The sequence below is a fragment of the Lolium rigidum genome, chromosome 2 (assembly GCF_022539505.1).
Source record: "Lolium rigidum isolate FL_2022 chromosome 2, APGP_CSIRO_Lrig_0.1, whole genome shotgun sequence".
Classification (NCBI taxonomy): Eukaryota; Viridiplantae; Streptophyta; class Magnoliopsida; order Poales; family Poaceae; genus Lolium; species Lolium rigidum.
The window spans coordinates 27,301,413-27,308,665 of NC_061509.1; the positions used below are offsets into that span (position 1 = coordinate 27,301,413).

The 7,253-nt window shown below is 47.9% G+C and overlaps 3 non-coding genes across 3 annotated transcripts; 1 reads left to right on the forward strand and 2 right to left on the reverse strand.

The window, feature by feature from the left end:
• Window positions 1-1,546: 1,546 nt before the first annotated feature.
• Window positions 1,547-1,618, forward strand: TRNAM-CAU. Its single transcript has one exon. It is a non-coding gene; the product is annotated as a tRNA-Met (tRNA).
• A 4,645-nt stretch (window positions 1,619-6,263) lies between these two features.
• Window positions 6,264-6,371, reverse strand: LOC124693799. Its single transcript, XR_007000257.1, has one exon. It is a non-coding gene; the product is annotated as a small nucleolar RNA Z118/Z121/Z120 (small nucleolar RNA).
• Window positions 6,372-6,474: 103 nt separating this feature from the next.
• Window positions 6,475-6,583, reverse strand: LOC124693800. The gene has a single exon (XR_007000258.1). It is a non-coding gene; the product is annotated as a small nucleolar RNA Z118/Z121/Z120 (small nucleolar RNA).
• Window positions 6,584-7,253: the final 670 nt, after the last annotated feature.

A 7,253-nucleotide genomic window follows, 5' to 3' on the forward strand; every position in this document is an offset into this window, starting at 1 on the left:
CTGGGTTCTCGAGAGAGAAAGGTCAGGTGGATTGGGGAAGAAGACCTATTCCTGGGTTCTCGGGAGAGAAAAGTCTAAACCGAGTCGTGGTGCGTTATATGTGATTTGGTGGGAGGATAGACCAGTCCAAAACAAAATATGGATATGTCCCTTGTTTTCGTGAGATCTTGGGCGGACTACCGAGTTTCGGAAGACTCCGCCGACAAAACCCAAATGGACGACATGCTTGGAGTTTGCCGGAGAGGATGGTGTTTCGGTCGCGTGCAACCATGTTTTGGTGACCGTTTGGTTTCAGAGGGGGGTGTTGTGACACTCTGCGGTCTGTTGCCATCATGGGACATACCTTAGCTCCACGGTGAAGTCGGACGCAGAGAATGGCATGTAAACCGGGAACTTAAGAAGTCCAATGGAAATTTGAGTTTTGTGGGTGTAGGGCTTTTAGCTTGGTGATTTGTGACTTAGAGTGGCAGAATTGGCAAGTGGAGGCAACAACACATGAGGAAATCCCAGGGTGAAAACCCAAGGTCTGATCTTAATTGGTTGTGTCTGGCAATGACCTTGTTGAAAACATTGTTTTGTGAGTACGGACTTACTTCGGGGTGAAAACCTATGATCTTTGATCCGGACGATGATAGCACTTGTGCACTGTGTGCATTCGTGTTGGCATTAGGGCACTACGTTATTGCAGATGTTGGGTATAATTGGTATCTTCGCAATATTCATATATTTTCTTTATCCAAAAAGGGTGCTGCCAGGCTCTCTATGTAGATTAACAATAGGATGAAGGGAAGATGATTCCTTATTGATCAATGTGAATATCTATGAGGTAGGTATAGAATTTAGTGCATACAGTACATGAGATAAGTTTATAGCTCCATACTTGATAGACCATGGTTCTCTTCCGTCGAATTCGGTAGCGTTTTCTGTCACCAAGATAGAAACACAAATATTTCTCTAGAGGATACTGGGAGTGGCAGGTCTCGGGAGGAAACCGTACCCATTGTAAGACAAACAGCCTCCGTAAAATATCTCCAAGAACGTTGGAGGTGGAAGGAATGGCGCGATGCCAGAAAGGTGAAGAGGAAGCGTGTGTAAACCCAAACCGCCAAATCAAGGAGATGCAGCTAAAGCCAGTATATTGTGTTGCATGATCATCCTCGTATGATTCACATCGAGGTCTATCCTCATCTTCACCTCTCTTCCCTAGGTATATCCTTCATCGCTAGCAGCAGCGAAGCTAACTCAACTTGGCCCTAGTTCAGAACTTGGGATCTCCCAAAGATCTCTGGATGCACGTTGCAAGCTTGCGATGGCTGTGAGAACTACACTGATCCCCTGGCCTTACTTAAGAAGTGTTCAAGGGCCTTTTTTCATGGTGTTCGCGCTACTTGATGCTGACCTGAGTTGTCCAAGGTTTTAACAGACGCGCCACTCTGATAACAAGCCATTGGTGGCGGTCGAGGTTAGGCAGGCAGCGATGCTACTCGGCTACAAGTGCCTATGTTTTCATGTATATAATTGATTTTGTCTTAGAATTTACATCAAGATCAGAGTGGCGCAGCGGAAGCGTGGTGGGCCCATAACCCACAGGTCCCAGGATCGAAACCTGGCTCTGATAATTTTTGCGTTTTTTTCCTTTTCCTTTCTTGCAATTTCAACATTTATTCCAGATGATCTGATACTTTGCTTCTCGGACTGGATGTTAGGTAGCGCTGCCAATGTTAGGTAGCACTAAAAGCCCAAGCAACCATCTCGCTCCATATTACCCACGCAGCAACCATGGCAAGAGAGGAGGCTTATGTTAAGTGATGTGTGTGCTCTTCAGATTTTGAGACGGTACAGAATGTATTGCTCGTCACCAAGAAGCGATGGCTTCGGGGCAGATGCAACACCACAGTGCTGCAAACAGCAACACGAAAGGTTGCTAACTGTAGGCTGTAACTCTTACATGGTATACTCTGTATAGCTGCGCATGCTAGAAATGGAATATGTGCACACATGCCTTGCTGGAATTAGCAAGAGTGCTAGCTAGTGACACTGTTATTGTGAAGAATAATTATCGGGACATCAACCAAGTTAACAAATAGACTCTCCTACATGTACCAGACGAGCAAAAATGAGTCAGCCTGCTGGGATAAAAATGATTTCAGTTCTAAGTATGGCTACAGAAATCGTGTAGTAAGAGTTAACAAATACAAAGTTTGTCCAACGTCCGGGCTTTCCTATTAATTCAGAAGTTTCACAGACAAAAAATATACAGTAAAAATGATAATCACCGAGCATTTTGAAGTACCAGTACTCCAGTAGTAACAACAAACCTCACATCATCTGAAAATACAACACGATAATGCAGAACAATCAATACTCGTACAAACCGCATCCACGTGCATCAGAAACTAAGGTACTAGATGACATCGGCTGCATTGACTAACCATCGACGCTATAGCTCTCCCAAGTAGAAGGGCCGCTATTCTGCATGAATCAGATCCAGCTAGACAAGGTAGCATAGTACATCCCGTTGCTTCTGGATGACTCTAAACAGACTGCATGATACGTGTTGTTTCCCAGAGACTAGCGGTTCCTACCAAGCACAGCACACTACAACACCCGAGACCTCCCATTCCTACGTAAACCCATGTCCACTGCAGGCGGATCCCCGAACCTAGCTCGGACAGCACATTCTAACCGGATAGGATAACCGAGATCACAAGCGCGCAATACAGTACAATTGGAGGGAAAATTTGTTGCACATGGTGAAGTTGTGTGCCCATCGGACCTGAGGAGGTTTGAGCTGGGCAGCAGGAAGAGCTTAAGGGTTCGTGGAAGATGGGGTAGGTGTGACACTCTAGATCTGGAAGCACGAAGGGACTAGGGTGTAATCATGGGCAGCTGGCCGGGAACCTTAGATCCGGCTTCGATCAGTAGAGCGGTGATAGCTAGTGGCGGCGGGGTGAGAAGCACTGCAACGCGAGGTCCTGTGTCGCATGGCAAGAAATTCCTAATTGCTCAGAATCCGCAAATGCATGTGGCCGCCTCCTCGTACATGATATAAGTAGTGATGTGCAATGCTTTTTTTGATTAAATAAAGCATTGAGCAATATTTGATGTGGGGTTTTATGTTTTTTAAAACCCTAGGTAATTCCTCTCGCTCGCTCTGATAGAGTAGTTTGTTGTATACGGTTTGTATACAATGATGTGTTCGCGTACGTTGTAACCCGTTGTAACTCAAGAGAGAAGAGGCCGCACTAGTAGAAAAAGAGGCTTCCATACGCCCCTTTAGTCCCCAAAATGTCCGAACCGCGACTAATGGGGTCTTTAGTTGTGGTTCGGGAGGCGAACCGTGACTGAAGGTCTGGACCCAGCGGGGTCGGTCGACAGCTGGTGGATGGGAGGGCCTTTAGTCCCGGTTGGCCTGGCTAACCGTGACTAAAGGTCCTCAGGCCTGGCCCGAAGGCCTTTAGTCGCGGTTGGCCAGATCAACCGGGACTAAAGGCCCATCCCTATAAATGCACTTCAACACACTTCACTTAGCAACTTGGTGTGCCACTTCCATTCACAAGAGATGGTGGGTTTGCCTTTGGATCCTCTTATGCACACAAGGTGTTCGATGAAATGCCCGAGAGCATGAAACAAACATGATATGAAGTGTCTGAGCCACACTTGAGCTTTCTCATTTATTTTTCCTCCTTGATCGCGGTTAGCAACTTGAACCTTTCATGTGTCATTGATAAAATATGCACGTGTGTAGTTCATTGTTTAATTTCTATTATTTCTAGCTAGTTAGTTTAACAAATGCATGATGGCTAATTATATACTTTATATAATAATAATGCAGATGAATCGGCAATGGATGTACGGTAACCGACTCTCCGGCGAGTTCATTACGGGTTTGAAAGATTTCCTCGTAGTGGCTAATACGAACAAGCAGGGGGTTTGTTATCTGTCCATGTGCTGCCTGTAAGAATCAGAAGGGTTACTCTTCCTCAAGAGACGTTCACGTGCACCTGCTTCGGCACGATTTCATACCAAGCTATAATTGTTGGACCAAGCATGGAGAAAGAGGGGTTAGAATGGAATAAGATGAAGAAGGGGATGATATCGATAACAACTATCATGATCATTTCGGTGATACTTTCATGGAGGATGTTGAAGGTGGGGAAGGTGAAGGGGAAGGTGAAGGTGAAGAAGAGGCACGTGATGAGCCCGCTGATGATCTTGGTCGGACCATTGCTGATGCACGGAGATGCTGCGAAACTGAAAAGGAGAGGGAGAATTTGGATCGCATGTTAGAGGATCACAAAAAGTCGCTGTACCCAGGATGCGATAATGGTCTGGAAAAGCTGGGCTGCACACTGGATTTGCTGAAATGGAAGACACACGAAGGTGTAGCTGACTCAGGATTTGATAATTTGCTGAAAATGTTGAAGAATATGTTTCCAAAGAATAACGAGTTGCCCGCCAGTACGTACGAAGCAAAGAAGGTTGTTTGCCCTCTATGTTTAAAGGTTCAGAAGATACATGCATGCATTAACGACTGCATCCTCTACCGCGGTGAATATGAGAATTTGAATAAATGCCCGGTATGCACTGCATTGCGTTATAAGATCAGAGGCGATGACCCTGGTGACGATGTTGAGGGCGAGAAACCTAGGAAGAGGGTTCCCGCCAAGGTGATGTGGTATACTCCTATAATACCACGGTTGAAACATATGTTCAGGAACAAAGAGCATGCCAAGTTGTTGCGATGGCATAAAGAGGACCGTAAGTCGGACGGGGAGTTGAGACACCCCGCTGATGAAACGCAATGGAGAAAGATCGACAGAGAGTTCAAAGATTTTGCAACCAACCGCCACAGAAACTTCACCTCCCGCTTCCTCAAGCCACGCGTCGCCACCGCCTCCGCTCATTCGTCTTCGGGATGCCGCCGCGCCGCCGCGGGTCGTCCGGTTTATGTGGCATCCGAGCGCGTCCGAACGGTAGGTTCTACACCGATATGCGTGCCGGTGGCTTCCGCCTCACCCTCGGCACGTACAACACGCCGGAGCTGGCGGCGCGCGCTTACGACGCGGCCGCGTGGCGATTTTGGCGGCCACGGCGCGACATGAACTTCCCGGACGTCGAATCGCTCGAGGAGGCGGAGTTCCTCGCGCCAGCGCCGTGCCTCGTCGACGACGAGGACCGTCGCCGCCGCCTCCAGGTGCAGCGCCGGATCGCCATCGCCGAGCACGACGAGCAGTTGATGCGCCAGTGGAGGGCGCAGTTCCCCAGCGACGTCGACAACACCGACGCGTTCTTCGCTAACCTCAGGGCACAGCGCAGGTCCGATAGGCGCCACCGTCGGGCCATCGCTGTGTTCGAGCTCGACAACCCGAATACAATCGCCTCGCTAAGCCGACGCCGCAAAGCCCATGGTGACCTTAGAGAAGAACCGGCGGCGCTGCCCATGGTCGCCCGAACAAATCAGCCAAGGCCGTCCTCGCAGCAGGCCATAGAAGGCGTAGCTGCGACCAGGCAGTACAGCTCTGGAGATCGGCCCGGGACGGTAAGCATCATCCAAGGTGAGGCCACCACCGTGGCTGTGTACAGCACCCCAACGCCACACACACGCGCCCCACCACGCCGCCCATCTCGGCCCAGATCGTGCCCGGATGGGCCGCCCCGCCTGGTGCCAACTGCAGCCGCGCCAGACCCGCGCCGCCGCAGTCCACCGCTCCCAGCCGCCCTTGCGCTGCGCTGCGCCGCCCAAGCAGCCGCACCGGCGAGCGACACCACCACCACCAGCCCGGGGCCGCCGCCCCGGCTTCCGATCTCCGCCGAGCAAAAGACTATTTTGTTCAAGTAAGCACGGTTTGATCATCTAAACTATGCACTTGTGATCATCATTCGACCTAGACAAATCGATTGCCCCAGAGAAAAACAACCTAGTGAGGGCAACGAGTTTATCATTATTCAATAGTTTTATAAATAGCAGGAGCATGACAAGAGCCCAGAAGCTGTTCGTTCCAAATCGTACTTATTTGCTCAAGAAATATGATAATTGAGGATGTATAATCAATGAGGGAATGCCTTTTCAGTAGCTAACCTTACTCGGATACTGTCCTTGTTAATTCATCGGAGTAACCAAGGTGGTTGCACTCTTAATTTCAAGCTACCTTACTCGAGATGTATAATTTCAAGAAAGATAACATGGTAGAAAAAGATGGCAGCCTACTCTAAAGCATGAAGAGCATGTGATTTGATTTTTCATTTCAGAAAAAAGCATGTGTTTGCTCAGAGTATATGATCAGTTAAGGATGTGTAATCAATGAATGAGGACTTCTTCAAGAGCAGCCTTTCACAGATACCGTCCTTATGATTCATCACAGAAAGCAGGTACTTGTGCTCGCTATTTTAAGTTAGGTAACATGTAAAAAAAGAAAGACAGAAGTCTGCTCTAAAAGAACCAAAAAAATTAGTGAATTCATTTTAATCATGTGTTTGTTCAAAATATATGATCCGTTTTTGATGTGTAATCAAGGAGGGAGGACCTTTTTCAAGAGCTACCTTACTCGGAAACTGTCTTTGTGATTCGTCAAAGCAAACAACCAGCAGACAGGGGTACCTTAATTAACCCATGAACCAAGTGAATGATGCGGCCCAAAGAAGCAAAAGACTTGTAGTAAAAAAGCGCAAACAACACGTAGATTGCTGTCAGATTAAGATGTTCATGTTTGCTCAGATTGTATGATCAGATTAGGATGACCCTCGGCCGTATCACAGCTACACCGAGGGCCAGGTCTACGCCGATGACACAAGTAGCTCTACCGAGGTGGATCTTTCCCGAGGAGCTATGCCGAGGGCTGCCCTCGGAGTAGCCTACGCCGACGGCCCAATATGACTACGTCGAGAGTTTCCGGTCGTCGGCCTAGCGAGCCATTCTTGTAATGTCAGAATGTATGATCAGATTAGCATGCATAATCAAGGAAATAGACCTTTCTCATATAGCGGGGCGAAAGCCTATTTCGAGGATGTTGCTATATTAATATAGCGGGCGAAAGCCTATTTCGAGGAGATACCGTCCTTGTAATTCATCACAGCAAACCAACCAAAACAAAAGCAATCCTTGCAATGTGTGGAACACACATCACATAAAAAATGAACACAGTTCGGTTTACACATTATAAAAAAATGTGTTCGGCCAGATATTAGTCTCAGATTGGCATGTATAATCACGCAAGGTGTAGACCTATCGTTGAGATACCATACTTGCAATA